This window comes from Monodelphis domestica, chromosome X (genome assembly GCF_027887165.1).
Source record: "Monodelphis domestica isolate mMonDom1 chromosome X, mMonDom1.pri, whole genome shotgun sequence".
Taxonomy (NCBI): Eukaryota; Metazoa; Chordata; class Mammalia; order Didelphimorphia; family Didelphidae; genus Monodelphis; species Monodelphis domestica.
In genome coordinates this window covers 53304643-53326496 of record NC_077235.1, presented here as the reverse complement: position 1 = coordinate 53326496, position 21854 = coordinate 53304643, and the positions used below count along the sequence as shown (strand labels likewise).

Genomic DNA, 21854 nt, shown 5'->3' with positions numbered 1-21854 from the left:
AGCTTGTTATGACATAACCAATTCTCATTTCTCCAGAACATATAGCCTTTGAGATGGGGTGATGTGAACCCTGTGGACAGGAGGTGCCTGGGAAATCAGGGGTCAGTTGGCAAGAGCACTGGGGCTGGGAGCCAGCCATGGAATGGTGCTAGGTCTCAGTTTCCACCTGTGTAAATCAGGGGGTTGGCCTGAATGCATGCCTGTCCTAGGGCTACCCTTCAATGAGTGCTGGATGAAATGAAGGGGAACTGGCTGGAAGGTGTGGGATTCAGAGGCTGCCCCAAGATGGTGACCAAAGGAGAGATTCCGTGATTGCCTGGTTAACTCAAATGCAGGCCACGTGTGGGGTCCCAACTGGGGGGCTTCATTTAGCAGACCCCAAGTATTCTCTAAATGTCATTGCTAAAGCCAGTGGGCCTGTCTGTCTGCATTAGCCACAGTAGTCCAATCACTTCCAAATTCCTGCTCCAGTTCTCTGCCAAAGCTGGGGGGAGAGTAGAGGAGGCAGCACCAAAAAGGGAGGGCACCTTCACCTAGGTGAGGCCCAGAGGAAAATCCGGAGGCTTACACGGACACTGCAAGGCAGGCTGTATGCCCCAAAGGGTGGGAGAGCAGGGTCCACATGAGGGGATGAGGCCGAAACCTTGGGCCACAGCAAGGAGGGCCAGAGGCTGCTGAGGGAGGACAAGCTCTTCCCAATGGCCTAGTCATGGCAGCCCCCCACGCCCATTCCCCCACTCCCAAAGGCCCCTGGTCCTTGCACAGATGGGAAGGCTTGGCTGAAGCATTGGGCAGCCCCGATCACCTGAGGGAGGGCCCAAGCCTCCCTCCCTGGGTAGCTGTGGACCATTGGCTTCCCAAAGCCCTGAGCAAGCGCTCCAGGAAGTGCTCTGGGTCTTCCCTGCCACCCTTCAGCCCAGCTGAGGTGATGCCTTTGAAGTCTCGATCCTCCCTCCAGGTCGGAGCTGCAGAGAAGGGCCAAAGACAGGCGGCTCACGGCGGGCGGGCCAGAGGGCCAGCCGGGCTCGTTCCGGCTCTTCTCCTGCTCTCTTCCTCAGACTTGTAAAGTCATCCGAGTTCGAGCAGCCCGAGAATGAGCTGGCCCAACTGGGCAGCCCCAGGACGCGTTAGGGGAATAAACACATATGAAATGCATTTCTCGAGGTGGGGACTTCGGCCAGGCACATCGGGAGGCTGCCGGGAGGGGACGCGGGGCTGCCCGAGCCGGGCTTTTCTTGCCCACAGAGCAGGGCGAGTTTCTTCTGTGTCAACCTTTTATCCCTTTCCTCCTCCTCCTTCTCCTCGTCCCCCCCCCCCGCCCCCCCAGGTTCAACCCTGACTTGGAGGGCCGGCCAGGGACTATGCAGCGGGACAGCCTTCCACGAGGGGTGGGCCGGGCCGGGCCGAGGCGGAGAGAGGCGACGTGAGAGCCCCGGAATTTTCCCTTCTCTAGCACCTGTCCCACTTAAGCGCAGGGGCTGGGTCTGCGCCCGCGGGCGTCTTCAGTGCCCAACGCCAGAGCCACGCACGGAAGCCGTCTCGGGTGGGTGTGCGGGGAGCTGCGGGGGGGCGGCGCCGGGCGGGGCGTTCGGCGGGAGCTCCCCCCTGCGAATGCAAGGCCGAATACCACCCTGTACGCGTCCCTCTCCCCCTTGGGTTCCCGGAGAAAATGGGGGAGAGGCGCACGTAAAGCTCTCGGGCCAGCGGCGTTGCTCGAGGCCCCCCCCCCTCCTCTGAGCCCCTGACTGGCCCCCGAGGTGCCCTGCGCGGGGTCTACGGTTCCCCTGGAAAAGGCCGTCTTTCCTGGAGCCGGCTAGGGGAGCCCCGAGAATCGCAGGCCCGCCCCTCTTCCTCCCCCTCCTCCCCCACGTGTCCTCCCGGAGCTCAGCGGCCTGATCCCAGCCCCCCCTCCCTCCTCCTCCTCCTCCGCCGCCGCCGCCACTGCCGCCGCCACCACCGCCGCCGCCTCCCTTCCCCGCTTCCCCGGCGTGAGGAGCAAAGTTGCGCCAGCAGCTGGGGGGCGCTGCCCAGGTGAGGGGGCGCCGCGGGGCTGAGTCCTGGGGGAGCGGCCCGGCCTTGCACGGGGGGGGTGGGGGGGGACAGAAAGAAACTTGCGAGCCAAGACGCCCTCCGCCCTGCTCGGGAGCCTGCGTGGACCGAGCCCTCGTGCGGGGAGGGAGGCAGCGGGCCGAGCCAGACCGGACCTGGATCTGGACCGTTCAGGGGAGGGGGGCTGGGCAACGGGCCAGGCCTGGGGGCGCTAGATAGTCGGACCCCGGCCCGAACCGAGGCTAGGGGGCCGAACGGAGCCCCCGGGGGAGCTGGGGCGCCAAGTGGCCAAGGCTTTCTTTTTCTGTCTGTGGGGGGTGGGGAGGGATGAGGCGGGGCTGGACCAGCCCAGGGGTTGGGGGGAGTGAGCCCGAGCCCGGGGCACTTGCTGGGATCCGGACCGGGGACTAGGGCGGGGCGGTGCGAGGGGCAGGGCTGGGCGCGAGGGGAGGGGGAGCAGGGGGTGGGGTAGGCTAGGGGCGTGTAGTTAGGCTCAGGGTCCGGACCCGGCCGGGGCGAAGGTAGCTAGCTAGCGCTAGCTAGCTGTCTGCCTGCCTGCCTGCCTGCCTGCCTGTCTGCCTGCCTGCCTGCCTGCCGGCTCGCTCTCCTGCCCGCCTGCTCGTCCGCCCGCCCGCCTGCCTCCTCCTCCTCCTTCTCCTCGGGGCCCGGAGCGGAGGTAGGGAGGGACGGAGTGAGAGAGCGAGGCCGGCGGCGACGGCGGCGGCTGCGGCGGCCGGCCGGCCCGGCGGAGAAGGCCAGCTTCCGCGGAGTTTGTGCCCTGGGCTCCCCTGGCCCCAGCCGCCCGCCTCTTGCGCACTAAAGGGACGGGTAAGCAACTACGAGTGTTAGACGGTGTTCGGGGAGGTGATTCCGGGAAGAGTCCAGACGCCGCCTCCGATTATGCTGGCCCCCCGCGGGACCCCCCCCTCCCCCGCATCTGGAGTCTTCTCTTGGGGGAAGAGGCACTTACCCGCCCCGAGCCCGCCTTGGGGCTTGCTGGCCCCCTCTCTTACCCCCTCGGCCATCTGATTTTCCCCTGGGAGGGAAGCTGGGGGAGTGGGGGGCAGGTGGGGCAGATTTCTTCTCCGGCGAGAGACAGCCTTATTCAGATCGTCTACGCCTCCTTCTCCCTGGATCCTGGATCGGATCGAGTCACCCAGACGCTGGAGTCTGGATCTCTGTCCTGACCCAGTGTTTCCCTCTCCACATCCCCCCCCCCATCCCTATATCAGGGATTTGATGGATTTCAATGATAGGGACGAATCCCCGTATCTCTACGCCTGGGATGGGTGATTAAGGATTAGGATCCCCCCTCATTATCACCGCTCCCCTTTCCTCGGAGCTATTTCCCCTAAGATCGGAGAAAAAGAGGGGGTTATTTGTGTCTCCCTGTTTCTCCAAAGGGTCGGCGTGCCAGAGGACGGCCAGTCTTGCACTCTGGAAAGTGGTCATCACTGAAACTCGGGTTGCCTCCAGAATTACTTAGGTAAGGCCGCGGGGAGGGGGACAAGAATAAGGGGGGTTTGGGAAGCCCCTCCAGAGCGATTCCGGTTTCCCCGAGGAGTGGGGAGAGAGGGAAGCCCCTCCCAGCCGCAAGAGGGGTTTTAGGGGTGAGATGGTGCTGGGGGGTGGCGACGTCGGGGGGGTTTCAGAGGAAGGGGGGAGTCACGCCCAGCCAGCTAGGGGAGCCTCCCTCAGGCCCCAGGGAGGAGGGGACTGAGTGCGACTGCTCAGTGCTGCCCGGCGGGGGAGGTCTTGGGTCTCGGGATCTGCACAGTGGATTGGGCACCAAGGGGCCCGGCAAAGTGAGGGCGCTGGGGGGAGCTTGGAAGAAAACATCGAGAGGGACCTCTATCTCTGGGGCAATGACTCCTCACCCTTCTTCCTCTGCCTTCTCCCCCTTCTTAATTTTCTCCCTTTCTGGGGTGACTGGAAGGAAGGGAGGGGGCGTGGGTTTCTCCCACCCGTTTGGATTGAAAGCACCTCTGGCCTCTCTCGGGAGTCTAGCTCTTTGCCCGGGTTGCCGCAGCCACCACTGCCTCCCTCTCCGTCTCCCTCTCCGGAATCTGCTCCGTCCGCACGGCGATCACCCCCCTCTCCCCTTGTCTCCCCCCCCCCCCCCCCCCCCGTGTCACTGGGGCTGCTTTGGCTCTGCCCCCTTCGCCGCCGCTTGCTCCCTGCTCTTGTCCCTCCCTCTCTCCTCCCCCACTCCTCTTCTCCCCCCACCCCAACCTGGGGCATTCTGGGAGCTGTAGTCTCCCACAGTGGGGCACGGCAGGGCTCGCGGCGCCGGCCGGACTGCACTTCCCGTCGAGCCCCGCGCCCGGCACCCACTCCGAAGGCAGTGCTCGCACACACATACACACACACACATCCACACATCCACACACGCATACACACATACATACGCGCACGCAAAGAGATACAGCGCTCCGCTCGTCTCTCCCCCTCACTCTTTCGCTCGCTGGCTCGCAGGCTGCCGGGACTGCCAGTGTGTGTCTCTGCCTCCCCATAGCTTTGCTGAGCCCTCCCTTCTTCCCCTGGCAGTTCCTAGAGTCCGACCCGCCACCAGCCAGCACCGAGAGGAAGAAGGAGAAGGAGGAGGACGACGACGACGACGGCGGCGGCGGCGGCAGCGAGGAGGAGAGGACGATCCGGAGCTCGAGCTGGAGGTTGGTGGTTGGTTGGTGGTCGGCGGTGCTGAGCAGGGGGGCTAGGGCTGTATGAGCGCGGAGCGGGCAGCGAGCTGCGGCGTTGCCGGAGCCAGCAGCCCAGGGGAGCCGGGGTGGCGGCCTGAACTGAGCTCTCCAGCCCAGCTCAGCCGACCCGGGAACAGGTGCGTCTTTTTTCTTTTCTTTCTTTCTTTTTTTTTTTTTGGGAAATTTCTAACACCCTTCGGAGCCCGTTGGTCGGGCTTCCCTGCTTTTCGCCTCGCCTCGCCTCGCCTCGCTCCGCTCCCTCGCGTTTGAGCGAGCTCCTGCCCCGCAGCCGCTCCCCAGCCTGGGAACCGGCGGGCGGGCAGTCGGGGCGGCGTCCTTCTTCTCTTCGCTGTGTCCCCGGACATAGCGCCCGGCTGGGGCTGGGAGCCCCGCCCCTTCTCTCCTCTCCCCGGGGACACCCCACTCCAGGGTACTCCACTCCACTTCCTAGCCCTGCGCGTACCCCCGTCCTCCCCACCCCCGGCCAGGTGAGACTTGTTCCCCTGCGGAGAGCTGAGCGGAGCCACGGCTGAAAGTCTCCTCTCTGACCGGGCGGGGGTCTCCATGGAAACGGGCAGGGGGTGATGTGGTGCCCCCCCACCTGGAAGATAAGGTGTTGGGTGCAAGGCCGGAGAGGGGGAGGGCGGAGGCGACCCACTACTTGCTCTGTGCCAGGGGCTCTAGATCTGCTGGGCAGTAGGGTAAGAGGGAGAAGGAAGGCGTCGGCCGAGGGGGAGTGGTCGGTGGTCTGGAAGGGTTTTGTAGAAGGTGACAGATAAAATAGCCCCTACCCTTTGAAGAAGGTTGTACGTAGGCTGCTAGTGTGTTTGCGGCCCCTCCTTCCTGGGGTGCAGGGCCAGCAAGGAAAGAGGGGCGCTAGTTTGGGGAGGGGGCGGATTGGGAGTAATCTTCGGAATTCACAGCCAATTACCTGAGCCCCTTGAAAAAGAATTGAGGGTGTCTTTAAAACGCCTGAAGCTCCCTTCTTCTAGCCCTGGGGGCCCCCATGGCAGGGGCTGGAACCCTATGAAGGAAGTCGGTAGTTGCCGTCAGCCTTGGCCACCAGAAGGTACCACTTGGCAGCACCCCTTCCACCTCCTAAGCCGAGGACTGGCGGAGGGTTGGACGCCGGAGGCCAGCCTGCTGGGTGTTTGGGGGTGGGGGGGCAGGGGCAAATTCCTGCCGCCCTTGGGGAGGGTTGGGCAGAGGAGGGATGGTTCGACTAGCGCCCAGGTTGGCTTCACTAGGCGAGGGCGGGCAGGAGCTGCTTTGGAGTGGCTGGAGGGGAGGGGTCCCCGAGCCAGGTTTGGGGGGCGAAATCGGGCGGCGGGGCCAGGCGGGGCGTGGGGCGGCGGGGCGGGGCCGGCCGGGCCGGGGCGGCGCTGCGCCGCCGCCGCCGTTTTTGCTGTTGCCGCCGCCGCCGCCGCCGCCGCCGCTGCTGCTGCTGCTTTGGCTGCTGCTTCTCCGGCGGCGGCTGCTGCTTCTGCTGCTGCTGCTCCTGCTCCTCCTCGCCCGCCCGCGCGGCCGCCGCTGCTGCGGCCGCCGCCTTTGCCGCCGCTGGGCGCTGGGCGGGGAAGGGGAGGCCCGGGGGAGTCCCGTGCCGGGCCGGAGGGCGCCGGCGACTGCCGGGCCGTGGGGAGTGGGCTGTCCCGGGGGCGGGGGCTAGCGGGGGGTGGAGTCCCCGACGGGGGGCGGTGCGAGCGAGCAGGGACGAAGAAGACAAGGAGCCCCGGGGGCCGAGTGCATGGAGGACGAGGTGCTGGGAGAGAGAGGAAGGGGGGAAGGGAGAAAGGGACGGGACGGAACCGAGCCGACCGAGGGGTTTGGGCGGGGTCCCGAGACGAGCCCGGGGCTGGGGGAGGTGGTGCAGAATCTTCGCCCAGGGTTCTCCAACGGGACGGAGCTCGAGTCCAAGGAGGGCACCGGGGCCGGAGAGGGATCTGAAATCGTGGATGAAGGCAAGTGGAGGGGGGAGGGGGCCTGGAGTGCCGGGGTCTCAAAGAGAGGAAGACCGGCCAGGAGGGACGTCCGGCCCAAAGCTGGGAGGGGCCCTCAGAACAACAGTCCCCCCTTCGGAGGGGAGGGAGGGGTGCTTTATACAAAGATCTGATCCATTTTTGGGAGAGGAGGAAGCAACCCTGGGGATCGATGCAAATATGGAATCAATTGGGGGGGGGCAGCAACCTGGGCCTGCCACTAGTGACCCAGTTCAGAGGGAACCGCCTGCCCAGCCCTCCTCAAAAACAGGCAGAATTTGTTTAGAGGTGCAGCCATTTGGGGAGCCGGGATTAGGACCTTTGCAGGCCCCCAAAGTGAGTGGGGTAAAGGAGAAGTTAGGGGGTCCCCAGCCCCAGTAGGCCACCAGGTAGTAGCCTACCTAGCCTGTGGCCTTTGGATGGAAGAAAGACGTGTGTGGCGCTGTCTTAAGGCACTTGGGTTTGGGGCTTATCCCCGAAAGGACACTTCTAGGACTGTTAAAGGAATTCTGAGCCGGAGCTGTTGTAAAGAAATGCCACTCCAGCTTCATCCAGCTCCAGAGTCTGTCTTTGAACATCACTCCGGAGGAGGGAGAGGCAGTTTGGGAGAGAGAACTGAGGTGGGGGTGGGGAGAGGATGGAATGGATTGGGTAAAGCCTTAGAGTAAGGGGGGGGGGCTGCATTGGGTAGGTGAGATGGCAGCACCAAAAAAAAAAAAAGGCCATCGGGAATGGCAAAGGTCATGGGGGCTAGTAGACTATAGGGATGGGGAGGGGCGGTATACCGCTGCATCCCTGGGGCACAGCCAAAAGAGCCGGCCAGTATCAGAAAAGGGAGATGAGAGGAATGGCCAAGTGGGGCCCGAGGAAGATCTAAAGAAAGAGCCCTCACTCCGGCTGCCTGGTGTAGATACTTTGAGAGGCACGTGGTAAGGTCTGGGGCTGGGCAGCAGCCCGACTTTCTGGGCCTGGCCGCACAGGGCTAGGTGGAGTGGGCAGTAATGATTTTTGCAGCGGGGGCGAGTTTCCATTCTAGAACCAAGAAGAATGGGATTCAGGAAGTGATTGATGGAGGAAGGGGAGAGGAGGGACCTGAGAGCTGGTGACAGGGATGTCTGAATTAGGGCCTAGGGAAGAACAGCTCTTTCGGAGAGGGCCAATGAGAAGGAGAGAGCGCAGCCTTGGAATGGAGGGGGGGGGTGAAGCTAACCAGAGCTTGGCTTCCTGCCTTGGGCCCACGGAGGGCCCCTGCTGGGGTCCTGGTTAGGGCAGAGAAGAGGAGGGTGATCCTGGTACAGACGAGGGCCTGGGGGGAAAGGCAGCCCACCAAGGACTTGCAAAAGGCCAGGAGAGAAAAAGGGATGGCTTTTTTTCTCCTAGAGGGCTCAGATTTTCACGGAAAAGCCCAGGGGGCCAGGAAAGGAAGGTTCCTGAGAATTCTGATCCCAAATTGGGGTTCTTATCACTAAATGTCAGAGCTGGCAGGGGGAATCACCGAGGTGACTAAGCCCAATGCACTCAACTCCAGAGATGCAAAGTGAAGCCCAGAGAGAAGGGACTTACCCAAGGTCACACAGTGAACCAGGGGAATAGTTCAGAAGCTCAGGGCTCCTTATTGTTTCTGTTAGGTGGTCTCTGAAGCAAGGGGAATGGGTTGGGGGGAGAGAAGATATCCAGATATATTCCAAGTGGCTTAACTCTTACAGCCTCATTGGTCTGGTGGTAGTTGGGGGTGGGGGTGGGGGTGGGGGCGGGGAGGCCAAGTAGGAGGGTAGATTCCTTCAAGGGGACAGGATGAGAGGGGAGAAAATGAGTTGAGTATGTGATAGGAGGGCAAAGGGAGAAGGCAGGAAAAGGAGGCCTTCTTGCATTGGCTGGACAGTGAGGGAGGAAGGAAGTGGTAATTGATAGTGGCAGGTGGGGGGGTTGTATGGCAGGTCCTAATAAGAACTCGGGGGAAGTCCTAAACTTTCCAGGAGAGACTTTTCCAAAGTGGAGTTGGAAAATTTGGGGGCTCCTTTAACATTCATCAAAGATGAGGAGGAAGCAATTATGATTCAGTTTAAGAAAGAACTTCCTAATAGAACTGACCAGTGGAGGCGTTGCCTTTTCCAGGATCTCTTTTGAGCTCTAAAGCCTATGAACTGAGCTAGCTCCAAAAGCAGTGAGCTCTCTGTCACTGGGGAGATTGTGCTTAGACTTGGTTGCCACTTGGTCATTTTTTCAGTCGTGTCTGACTCTTCCTGACCCCATTTGGGGTTTTCTTGGCCGAGATACTACAGTGGTTGGCCATTCTCTTCTCCAGTCGGTTTTACAGATTTGGAAACTGAGGTCAACAGACTTCAATGACTTACTAGGCCCACACAACTAGTAAGTGTGTCTTATTTGAACTCAGATGATTGGACGAGGTAAGGCCCAAGAGAGATTCTGTAACCAGGTTTGAATTGAGCTGTCCCAGAGTAAATACATTGGGGAAGTAAGGTGCATCCTTCCTTGATTTACTTGGAAGGGAAAGTGTTTGGAGAAATGGCAAAGAGATCCAGAAACCTGAAGATGAGAAAGAAAGGGAGAGGTTGGTAACAAGGGAAAAGTTAGAGGAGGCAGTCGCCTTAGCTGGCTGGCTGGGGTGGAGATGAAGGTTTGCCTGCCTCCATGGGGAAGGCAGTGTGATAGATTCACTTAGGCATAAACACTTACTAGGTGCCAGGCACTCTAGGAGGGGGGGCGGGCGGCCAAAGGGAGGTAGGAGACAGGCTCTGCTCACCAGGAGCTCCTAGCCAAATGGGTGAGAGAACTAGAGAAATTAGTGAGGGAAGGGAGGCATCAAGGTAACGGGACTGAGAGAAGGCCTGAGAGAGAAAGCGAGATTTTAAGAGAGCAGCAGATGAGAAGGGAGAGCATTTCAGGTGTGTGGGGACGGCCGAGGGAAGTGCTCAGAGTTGGTGACACGGAGCGTCTATGTGTGGAGAGGAGCAAGAGGCCGGATGGGAGGGGATATGGGAATAAGGAGCAAGAAGACTAGAAAGGTGGCTGGGGAGTGACAGCTCTGAAGGACTTCGAGAGAATTTTCTATTTCTAGTCGAATGACAAGGCCCAAAAGATCAGTGCTAGTGTGGAGGGAGGTCTCCAGTGGAGTGCCACAGCACTCCTTAACCTCGTGTAACATCAGTGACTTGGAGGAAAGCCCAGATTTCATGCCGATTAAAATTTCAAACGACATAAAACCAACCCTTTGAATGACAGTCGTGATCCTGAAAGTTCCATTCTGAGAGCCATATTTTAGGATCGCTGTTGCGGTGCCAACGTCATGGTCTAAGCAAGCTTGCTGAGCTGGGAGACAGAGGCCCGGATTCGATCACTACCTGTTACCTTGGAGAATTTTCTCTCTCTGGGTCTCACTTTTACCTTCTGTAGAATGAAGGAGCTGCATTAGATGACGCTGGGAGTCTTAAGCTAGAGCATATTCAAAGAAGGGTGACCATTCTGGAATCCCAGTGTTTAGCCAGGAAAAGTCTTATAGGCTCCTGGCTTTTGTTAGGGCTACTTTGCCTCACACATCAGAGCTGGGAGCAGTGGCTGGGAAGTGAGGGGACAATTAGGTACAATTGAATGGAAAACTTGTTCTGGATTTTGTTGTGGCTCAGTCAGGTCTGTGACTCAGTGACTCCAGTTGGAGTTTTCTTGGCAAAAATCCTGGAGTAGTTTGCCATTTCCTTTTTCAGTTCACTTTATAGCTGAGGAAACGGGCACAAATGGGGCAAAGTGACTTGCCAGGGTCACCCAGCTAGTACGTATGGACTCTGGAAGAGGAGAATTCCTGACTCTAGCCTTCTGTCTTCTATCCCACCTAGCTTCTGAGCGTAAGGGTTAGAGCTATGCAAATGGGCTGCCTCTGGTAATGAGCTGCCATCAATAGAAGTCTTCAGGTGAGGATGGATGGCCATTTGTGAGAGATGCTGCTTCCCGTGGGAGTGGTGTTGGCTTCTTCCCTGAAGAGTTTTACATAAATTATCTCAGTTGAGCCTCCACACTACTCAGGGGGGGAGGTGCTATTACTGTCCCCTCTTTACAGATGGGCAAACTGAGACAGACCATAATGAAGTGACTTGGGGTGGAGCACCTAGCTAGGAAATGTCCAGGGCAGCATTGGGTCTGTGGCCTTCCCTGATCCTTGTGCACTTGTACCACCTAGCTGGTACTAGGTGACTTTGGAGGTCATTTGTCACTTGGAGACTCTATGGTCCTAGGAAGCCTGCTACGTTTGGAGATGAAGAACATGGCTTCAAATTTCCATTCTGCTTCTTATTCTGTATGCCATCCTGGGCAAGCTACTTCTCCTCTCAAGACCTCAGTTTCCTTAGTTGTAGGGTTAGCAGGGTGAACTCCACTGTCCCTTCCCAATCAAAATCTGTGATCATTGGGCCCTAACAGAGAGCAAGGGGGCAGAAGGGATCTGGAAGAACACAGGCCAAAAGGAAATCTGGAAAACTCCAGTAGAGTAGCCACATAGCTGTGGAGCAGGAGAGAATATTCAGGGTTGCCTGTATTCCAATCCAGCCTCAGACACTTCCTAGCTGTGTGACCCTGAGCAAGTCATTTCCCCCCTGCCTCAGTTTCCTCTTCTGTCAAATGAGGCTAATAAGAGCACCTCTCTGTCCGGGGTGTTGTGAGGATCCAGTGATATCATATTTGTAGAAGCAAGCCTTTAGTGCAATTCCTGGCACCTGGTAGGTGCTCTAGACATCTTGATTCCCCTCCCTTGCCATGCCAGTCACTTGTTTGAGCTTCCTGGGACTTAGTCTCCAAATCTGCAAGGGGTCAACGTTAGCAGTGGAGATTGGATTTGCCATTGAAACCAGAGGAAATGGGAGCTGTAGAGGGGGAAGTATCTGGAGTGTCCTCCTTCAGGATGACCCGGCCTTGGGGTTGGCTGGAATTGGCTGAGGAAGTAGGGAGGAGTGCCTTGGGGTTATCCACTGTGGCCTTTGGAATGGTGTGAAGGAGGCTCCCCTAGCCATGGAGGCCTAGATGTAAATTGGTATAGAATAGATAGGAAGAAGAAATAATTCCTTAATCCTGGCTTTGGGGTTAGATATGATCATATGATTTCTAGACTGTTTAGAGACAGAACCAACCTGGAGGAAGAAGTGGGCCAGAGTGATGGAGGGACCTGGGTTTGAATCCCACTTCAGCTGTATTGCACTCTAATTATTATTCTCTATCATCAGATGTTTACTAGCTGTGTGGCCCTAGACAAGTCACTGACACCCCACCCCCACCCCAGTGTCAGTCTCCTCGCCCCCCCCCCAAGATGGGGCTAATTAGAGTGTTAGATTCAATTATATGATTGATAGACTGTTTCTGGACCCTGCATGTGTGGGGGGAGAGAGGGGGTGGAAAAGGATCCCCCAGTTTCCCTCTTGCCTCTGCCTCTTCCAGGTACTTAAAAGTGCTTGGGCAGCCTGGAGGTGCAGCGCTATACAAATGACAGTTATTATTACTGAGATTATCCCACCTCCCAGGATCCTATCTTGCTGTGTGACCTTAGGAAAGTCTCTGAACCTCAGTTTCCTCCTCCACGGCAAAATGGGGATAACAATCGCATCCCCCTCCCCTCCCTGAGAGACTGCCTTCAGCCGTGGCCGGAGGCCAGTATCGTGGAGCCTCATCCGTGGTCCTCTTTGCTGTCCTAGTCCTGTCCTCTTCATCGTCCTTATTGCTTTGATTGAAAGGAATGCTAATTTAATGCTGAAACCCTATCTCTTCTGCCTTGCATTCTTGGGTAGTTTTTCTTAGCTGGCTGGGGGTGGGGGTGGCTTGGGAAGGGGAGCTGCCAATAGGCCAAAGTTGAATTCTGATGCAGGGATTGGGGAGGGGATCACATGCTTCCTTTGCTGTAACTGTCCAGTACGATGATCCTCGTGTTCCTGGGTTTGGGCCGTCCGTGATACATGGAAAACAATGGCATGGCTTTGAAATGGCTGCATGTCAGTGTCTTGTTTCCCACTAGGACTTAATGACTTGTGGCAAATTTGGAGGGGGTGGGGTGGGGATGCGGATTTGCAGTTTACCCGTCTGAACAGGGAGGCTGGGCGATATTGCAGAAGGCCCCGAGTGAGAAGCCCAGAAACCATTGGCCAAGCTCACTGGCAGCCCGCTCTGGGCTCCGTGATCTGTTAAGGAACAAAACTTGAATTGTCGTGGCATGGAGTTCCAGCTTTTTGCACTGTTTAAGGGTCCAGTCAGGTTCTGCTATGTTGTGGGCGGCAGGGATACAGAGAATTGCCAAAGGTCCGTGCTTGCCGGGACACGGTTTTATATTCTCACCGCCCCACCGATGGAATCTGTAGAATGGCAAATCCTGGGTTTTAGGACTGGGGACGGACATTAGAGATCAGTAAGCTGGGGCTTTGAATCCTGCCTCTGCCATTACCTGGGTGACCTTGGACAAGTCACTTAACCTTGCTAGGCTTGGTTGCCTTCTCTGTAAAGTCAGAGGACTGGACCACATGGCTACTCTATGTCCCTTATCCTACGGCACTTGACTCCAGTTTCCTTCTAGAGAGCTTCCTTCTAGATCTGTAGCTTGTGTATGATCTTGGTCAACCCCTTCACCTCCCTGGGCCTCAGTTTCCTCTCCTGTAAAACAAGGGTGTCAGACTATGTGGCCTCTGCAGTCCTTACCCCATCTAGGTCTGGGATCCTTTCATTTTACAAAAGAGGGGAACCAAGGCCTTATCCAAAGCCCTACTGGTAAGAAAGAGCAAGGCTGGGCCTGGAACCCAGGTCCCTGGACTGCCAGTTAGGGCTTTCTATGTCATCTGCCTCTCCTCCTTTGTGCTAAGTCAGATTTAACTTGGTTGGACTGGGTTGCTGGGTTGGTGTTGCAGTCTGTTTACTGGGCTTTCCCCCCTTTGCTTCTCTGACCATTCTCCCCGAGTGCCCTCGCTGATCACCCTTGGGGCAGAGGGTCTAAAGGCCGCCCATTTTCCAGAGGCAGTAGAAGGGCCTTGCTTTCCTACCATCATCATTGTCCCGAAGGCGGTAAGTGTCAGAGGTGGGCCTCAGAGTGGCCTGACCCTTTCCACTGCTGCGCATGGCCTCATCCCTCCCGCACAGAGAGACAGCCTGTGGCTTTCTGGGCCTTCTTCCTTTCCCCTGTGGCAGGAGCACAGGGATCCTCTTAAGTCGGAGGAGGAGGAGAGTGAGTGCATGCCCGGGCTCTCTCCCTTGGAGGCCACAGTGCTTGAAGCTATGCTAACTAACGGCTATATTTCGCCACACAATTCCAGGCAGGAAATGAAGAAAGCATTTCCAAGGGAAACTTGGTGGAGGAAATGGAGGGAAGAAACAGGGCGGGGGGGGGAGGGGGGAGACCCTCCAGTCCAGGCCTAGTCATTGTCATTGTCCTCATCAGTGTGTGGAAATGGGATAAAAAGCTATTACCTTTGGGGAAGTGCTGAGTGTGGTCACTGTGAGCTTCCAGGAGAGTGATGCTAGCTTTTGGACCTGCCGTGGGGGGCAATTCTGCCCCCTTTCCTCCCCAGTTACCTCTTACCGAGGGGAGTCCCCCCCCCGCCCCTCTGGTACCAAATTGGGGGCCAGAGGAATATCATTGAATAGATGGTGCCTTCCTTTGACCCCAGGGGATACTGTTATTGCTGACTTAATAGGGTCAGAGATGACAAGCTAGAAGGAGTCTCAGAGGCCTGTAGTTCACCATTCATTTTCCAGAGGAGGAAACTGAGTGAGAACTGGGAAAGGGAAATGATCTATCCAAGGTCACACAGACAGGCCGTTGATCTCCTTCATACTTAAGTCTAAAGCTGCAAGGAACTTTCCGAAGCCATTTAGTCTCTGCTCCCACTCTGTTTTATAGATGAGGAAACTAAGTCCAGCTGAATTTAGGGCACACCTATGATCATAGACCTCAATTTACAGATGGAAGAAACTGAGGCTGGGGGTGAGGAGATGCCAGCCAGGCTCACACAAATACTTATTGCAGAGTCTCTGTGTACTCTCGCCACTGAACCTGGGCCTTGGTTTCTTCATCTCTAGGATGAGCTTAATGCTAATTGCCTATGTTAGAGGAGGAAAGTGCTTTGGGAACGTGGGATGATTAGAGAGTTGGCATGGCCAGTGATCAGGTTTTTCTGTCTTCCTTTTTATTGGAGTCATGAACAAAAGGTGAGAGGAAGAGGGGACAGGTCAAGAAAACGGCCCCACAGTTGAGTCCAGGCTCATGGTGTAGGCAGTGTTCCAGGCCCATAGCCCCCTTCCAGCATCTGCAGGGCAAGAGGCGCCTCCCCCCTCTTGGTGGTGGAGCCAGACTCAGTCCGAATTTCATAGCTGCTGCTCCCGCTGTCATTTACAATTCTCCATTAACCGTGTTCGCAGAGAGGACCTTCTGGCCTGCGTGCAAAATCCAAACGTGAAGACAAGAATGCGAGAAAGACTGTTTTGCTGGCTTGGAAAATGCATTGTTATTCTCTTCCCCCTCCCCCCTCCCTCCCCAAGAGATTTACCTTCCTAATTTGTTCTCCTTAGGCAAACACTCAAACTAGTCGCCATTCCCTGAGCACACGCGGGTGCGGGCACACATACACAGAGCACAGCGATGGAGGAGAGTTGGGGGAGCAGGAAAGGCCGGGGACTCCAGCGGGGGTTGGGAGAGGGAGAACGGACCTGGGCTAGATGGAAAACTGACCCTCCAGCAATCTACATGCATTTAGTTGACCGTCAACCCATATTCCATCTTCAGCCCAGCTGAAGTGCCAGTCTGTTGCAAAGGGACTTGGGACTGGAGAAAGGATTTCCGTTTTCTCCCAAGTCAGCCAGGAGTGGTCCATTGTGTGCTTCTTGGCCTCAACTGCCCTGTGAGGCACTGTACCTTAGGGCCATAGATCTAGAGGCTGGGGAGCGGAGAGCAAGTGAGCGGCCCAAGGTCACATGGAACATCCTCCATTTAGAGCTAGAAAGCACTTCAGGGGCCACCTAGTCTAACCCCTTCATTGTACAGAGAAGAGGAAACTGAAGCCCAGAGAGGGGAAGCCACTTGTCCAAGGTCACATATAGGATCCTAGGTCCAGAGCTGGAACAGGACCTCAGAGGCCAGCTAGTCCAACCCTCTGGTTTCACAGAGGGGGAAACTGAAGCCCAGAAAGGGGGAGTCCCTTTGCTCAGGGTCACAGGATTTGAACCCAGGTCTTGTGACTGCAGTGCCAGTTCTGTTTCCAGTGTACCATGTGGCCATAGATTTCACGCAGGTTTCCTTCCTACCTCCCCCCACCCCCCAGCAGTGAGAAGCCCCTCTGCTTTAGTCAATGGTTTCGTGAGCTTTTCTGGCTAAAAAATTCACTCTCAGCTCATTCCATGCCATGCACAGTCATTATGCCTTTGGTTCTTTCCATCCAGATAGGAACTGCTAGCTTCTCCCCACTCCCCTAGAATTCAGTGGAGCCTCTGTAGAGGGAGGGGATGGGACGGACAAAAGAAAGAGAAGACCGGCTCTTTGCCCTCCTCCCGAGCAGGTTGCTGGTTGATTCTGGGGAAGTGGCCAGGACTTCCTCTCGGGAATTTTGAGGGATTGTGGCATATTCTCAGCCTAGCTAGCAGTCTCTCAGCTGGCCTGGTAAGGAAGAGAGAGTCAGGAGAGGGATTCCAATCCTGTATGGCAGCTTTGGACCATGGGCACAGCAGGGCCCATTCCTGACCAGGGTGGAGCAAAACAACAGGCTTAGATATACAGGAAAGGTGGGGAAAGTAGCAGAGGCTCGTACACTCAGAGGGTCTTAGAACTGAGCTGTCAAGTGCAACTCCCTCATTTACAGAGGGGGAAACTGAGGCCCAGAGAAGGGAGATCAGTGACTTGCCCGAGGTCATATCTGGGATCCTAGATCTATAATGACATCTGAGGTCCTCTAGTCTAGTGATGTCCAGAGAAATTCAGGAATAAAGTAAAAACTGAAAATCAGGAGGTGGACCTCCTGGGCCATTAATTTTTTTAAGCTTTACATCAGAGAAGGCAATGATAAGAAATTTTGTTCTTTTGCCTCAAATTTAAAAAAAAAAGCTAATGTGGCAGTGACTGGAAATGGGAAACCTGCTTGGAGAGATGGAGGCGGAGGAGACATTTTCAAAATCTCCTTTTGTGGTCTTAATCGCTGCGAGAAATGAGTACCCTAATCATTGGCAGTCCTCTCTGAGCTTTGGCTGTCCTGGATGGGGAGCTTGTCATTTGTCCCCATTTTACAGATGAAGCCCTAATGAAATTGACATGGGAACCAGCTGGGAAGATGGGGGCTCCCTATGGGCTTCTTCTATCCCTGAAATTTTATTTGGACAGTATTGGTGCTTACTTAGATGGGATGGGGTGGGGTGGGGTGGGGTGGGGTGGGCAAGGTCATAGGGGTCACAGAAACCGCGCACCGTACCTCCACGGTGACTCCCCAAAGCAGGAGGACTGATACGTGGGCTAATAAACTAGCATTTAGCTTTCTCTGAGGGTTCAGTATGCATCCTCTCTTAGAGCAGCCCCATCTGAACTCCTGATCTCATGGAGCTCTTGACATTGGCAGAAATTGTGGCTCTTTGCGCTGAGTGTGTCTGTAGGACGGGGACCTCATAACTATAGCGCTCTGTGTGTGTTTTGGGAACACCAGTTTGGCAGCACTGTTCTTCCCACTATATCCCATTTCCTGTCATCCTTGGGAAAGATCACGGGTGTGGATAGTGGGGATGGGACATTGGGCAGAGGAGATAGCGGAACATTTTCACGTGGGAGATCATCGAAGCAGGCAAATGGCAGGCACAGCCGATAGATGTTTAGTGGGGAAGGTATTCTCTGCATTTAGAAGGCAGGAATGTTTGTTTCTGGTTGAAGCTAATGTTGAACGAAGTAGAAGATGGGACAGCAAAGTCTAATGGTAGGAGTTACCAGAGAGAGGAAATGCATTTTTGTGCAAAGAAAATCCTAGCCTTTCAACCCTTGAGAACTAGAGGGTTAACTGGCTTGTCATGAGCAAAGTCAGAATTTGAACCTGGGACATCTCGACTCCAAGTCCAGCGTCTTTCCCATTCAACGCCTTTGAAAGACCTGCAGCTTGATGAATCTGCGTAACTGAAGGCAGAAATTGGCATGACTTTGGCTCTCTGACATTGATACAGCCCTTTCTGGAGTATCTGGAAGTCCTTCGATACTTTATTCTGACACTGTAATCATTTCCTTTACACCCTGCTTTCCAATGGGCCCTCGGAGTAGCCCTTTGCCTCGGGCTGGAAAGTTCAGATGTGAACCTCCCTGTGTCCACCGTCTGGGATTTGTACCAATTGCCATTTGTTCTACTGGCTCTGAGAATCCCCCAATCCATTCCCTTGAGCACCCCTCTTACTTCCTGAAGCCTTGTCTGGGTCTTTGTAGACCCAGTGATAGGGCTGGACTTTCATTGCCGTTAAGAAAGAGGGAGGGGTGAGTGCCACCCATGAGCTTGTTCCATTTGATCCCTGACATCTCCCCTCTCGGTGATGGGATGGGATCCTACCAGGAAATCTCACAGAGCAGCTTATGGTTTTTTCTGTAGAGTACCTGGTGTGAGTTCTTGGCAGGATTGCACTTAGCCACCCCTGACTTGGTGTGTTGTGGCAGTGGTTATGACAGAGAACCCTGCAGGATTCTGGGAAACTTGGCTACATGTGACCCATGCCATATTCTCTCTCTCTCCCTCCCTCTCTTCCCCTCCCCCCCTCCTTCCCCTCTCTTCCTCTCTCACTCTCATTCTCTCTTGCACATCCTTGCTCTTTCTCAGTCTTGCTCTCTCTTGCTTTCACTATCAGTCGCCCACTTTCTTACTCATGCTCTTGAGCCCTTTCTTTGATCTTGGGCAAGTCATTTCCTCCTCTGTGAGATAAGCAGTGGGATGAGATCCTCTGGAGGGTCCCTCATTGGCCAGATAGATAGCTATTTTGTTGCCTTCTCTATTTCTCTGTTCTTTCCTTATGTTAGTACTTCCCACGTTGCTGTAGCGCTATTGTTATGGGCACCCATCCATGACATAACAGACATTCTTCCTGAGTATTGGTGGCTAAAAAAAACCCTACTCACCTTGTGGTCAACCTGGGGCTTACATCTCTCCAAATGGAGCTGGGCAGCTTCTTTGGCCCTAGCCCAGCACCCGGCGATCCTGCATCCTGTGATGGTGACCTAGCCAGAGCCTTCAGGAATCCTTCTCGGATAATAAGCCATGTTTCTCTGTCAGGTCCCCTTTTCCCCCAGCACTTTATTCTTAGGCCTGATGTTTATTTCTACTTTACAAAGAGGGAGACTAAGGCTCTGTGAGGGGAAGGAAAAGGACTTTGCCAAGGTCACCTGGCCAATAAATGGCAAAACCAGATCTTGAACCTACCCAGCTCTTCATCTTCAGGTTCCTCATGCTTCCCAAACGGAAAAAAGAAAGAAACCAAAGAAACTCAGAGCTGCTGTTGGTCCTAGCTTGTGAAATCTCCCTTCTCAGCTGCTTCTTTGGGCACCTTTGTTCCAAGCAAGAGTCATTTCTGCTGTCCCGGTGGTCCTTTGAGATGTCTGCGCCATCCCCTTGATGACAGTCTTTATATCTGCCCCAGTCTCTTCCTGGGCATGTTCTGCATCCTCTTGGAGCGTTTCTGAAATGCTGGGCTCTGATGCTTCCCTGCCAGTGTTGCCCTCTAGGCCTCGATGGTGAAACAGCCTAGGTTCCCCTATTTCTTTTGTAGCTGTCACATGCTTACCTCCTTCCTCCATTACATTTGAAAAATGATTCTTATTACAATATTTTCCTCCTGCCTAGATCATAGAGCACAGGATGTCAGAGCTGGGAGGACCCTTGGAAGCCTTTTGGTCCATCCCTCTCATTTCAGAGATGAGGAAATGGGCTTTAGATGGGAAGGGGAGATAGGATTGAAGCAGAGCAGAGGAGGGGAGGGGAGGTCCTAGTGACCACCTCATCCCAACCTACTTTAGCACAGTGAAGAAGAAGAAGAAGAAACTAGTCGTGCCTGTCTTCCCAGCTACTAGAAAGGCCAGGGCCGAGACGGAGGCTGAGGTTGAGGTTGAGGCTAGGGATTGCTTGAGCTCAGGAGTTCTGAGCTTCACAACTCCTCCATTAAATTTCCACTCATGGTGAGTCCCTAGGGAGTAGTGAAACAGCAGTGTGAGAAGGGATGAGCCAGCCCAGGTCACAGAGAGGGCTGCTGCTGATCAGTGGAGGTTTGGGGAGTACGGTACTGTGAGCGGCCCCTGCGTGTCCAGGCTGGATGAGATGAGACGGAGCCTGGGGCTGAGGAAAAGAAAAAAGTGAGGTCCAGGGAGTCAGGGAGAAGTGCCTTGCTCTGTATCCGTCAGTCAGTGCTGGATCTGGGACTTGCTCTCTCTCAGTGGGTTGGCAGAGAAGGCTCTTTGCCAGCATGGCCAATCTCACCTTTTGCTCAGCAATGACCATTACTGACTCCTGGCCAGCCTTCCTCCTTCATGCACAGCTTTCCAAGAGCCAGAAGCTGGTGCGCTTGTGGCTGAGGTAGCTTTCCCCCTGGTCCAGTGGATCCCTGCCTGCCACCGGGCCCGTGTAATTCGGAGGCTGAGCTAGGCCACCCAGGTTCACAGTCGTACAGAAGCCTTCTTGGTTGTAAATGTTGCCCCCCCCCCACTGAGGTTTCAAGTGAGGATGGTTTTTATCAGCGTGTGGGGTGTGCCACCCTGGTGGCACAGGAGGATCACTTGCTTTGGCACCAGGAGCCCCAGATTGGAACTTGGGCTCTGGCACTTACTACCTCAGTGACCGTAGGCTGTTTGCTTCTCTTCTCAAGCCTCCATTTCCTCATCTGTAAAATGGCTACAATGGCTCTTGCCTTCCTTTCCCTGTTGCAAATGGAAAGGCACCAGAGAAAGTGCCGCTATTGCTGCCGGAGGCCAGGGGCAGGGGGGTGCTGCCAGGTGCTGCTTTGATCTGTGTAGTTCTCTTTTTCCCTCTTCTGGGAAATAGATTGTCTGTCTTAAGCATGTCCTGCTGTGGGGAGCTCAGTACCACCAGGGACCCGTCTGGCTTAAGCCTCTTCCCCCATGGAAAAGAGCTGGGCTAAGCTGGTCAAGTGTTGCCACCCTTCTCTCCTGGTGGGTCCCCTGCACTTGCTCTCCCACCCCTTCTGGGAAGGCCATCTTTTAATCTGTCAACACAGAGGCTGTCTTTAATTAGCAGGAACACAGGGGAACGAGGAAGAAGCAGGCATGTATCCCAAAGCCCCACCTGTCTGCCCGACAGTTTGCTGCAGGAATGCCTCTGTTTCTCGGGGCTCTGGAAATGACAGCCTTGATCCCTGGGGGTCCAGTGTGGCCTTTGAGACGTTTGGTGGGGGGGCTTCTTTTTCCTTGGAGGTTGTTATCTGGCTGATTCATCCCAGGCCACTCTATTGCCAAACTGGAGCATTCCCCTCCCCCCGCCCCCTCTGGTTTGGTCCCAGGCCCTGCTGGGATACTACTAATCCTTTCTAAACTGGCCCAAAATAGCCCAGGCTGTGGCGACCCATCCACCTTGGGATGGGATGTCTGGCAGCCGCTGACCCAGCCCTGCTTCCTAGACCCGGAGCCTTTGCATCAGAATGCAAATGGATCTATGAGGGAGAAGAGCTGGGGCTGACCTGAACCTTCTAATGTTTGGGGGGGGGTGTCCATGGGAAAAAAGCCGCCCGGTCCATTAGCTAAGGACCCGATCATCTTGGGGACTCCCAGATGATCCCAGAGACTTGTCCCAGGAGGGCCAAAGACCAAACCTGGCTCACCCGATTGCTTGAGATCTCTGGGCCTCTTATTCCAGTGCCCTGTAGAGAGCCCTGTTTGGAGGGCTCAAAGGAGCCCCAGCCCTTGGCCTCAGGGAGCTCACTCCCTGATAGTGGTTTCAGCCCCCTGGGGGAAATCTAGCTACAACTTGTCACAAGAGACCTGGAGCTGGAACAGCCCTCAGAGGCTGCCTAGTCCAGCCTTCCCTCTTGATAGAGGAGAAAAAAAGGGCCTAGGTAGGGGAAGGGACTTGCCCAAGGTCACACAGGGAGTGAACAAGCCAAGTCCCTGGTCTTCTGACTAGAGCCAATGTTTTTTCCCCTGGGT

General features: G+C 55.8%; 1 protein-coding gene across 3 annotated transcripts in view; it reads left to right on the top strand.

The window, feature by feature from the left end:
* The first annotated feature begins 2537 nt into the window (after positions 1 to 2537).
* The window catches only part of BCORL1 (BCL6 corepressor like 1), a 64825-nt gene continuing 45508 nt past the window's right edge, over positions 2538 to 21854 (top strand). For 2 of the 3 annotated variants that reach the window (XM_056809433.1, XM_056809432.1), the window contains exons 1-3: positions 2538 to 2877; positions 3453 to 3535; positions 4597 to 4721. The gene's annotated coding sequence lies outside the window, so the exon portion shown is untranslated. Of the gene's footprint in view, positions 2878 to 3452; positions 3536 to 4596; positions 4722 to 6444; positions 6505 to 21854 lie in introns of those variants that run through there. The other variant, XM_056809431.1, reaches the window with a different exon arrangement.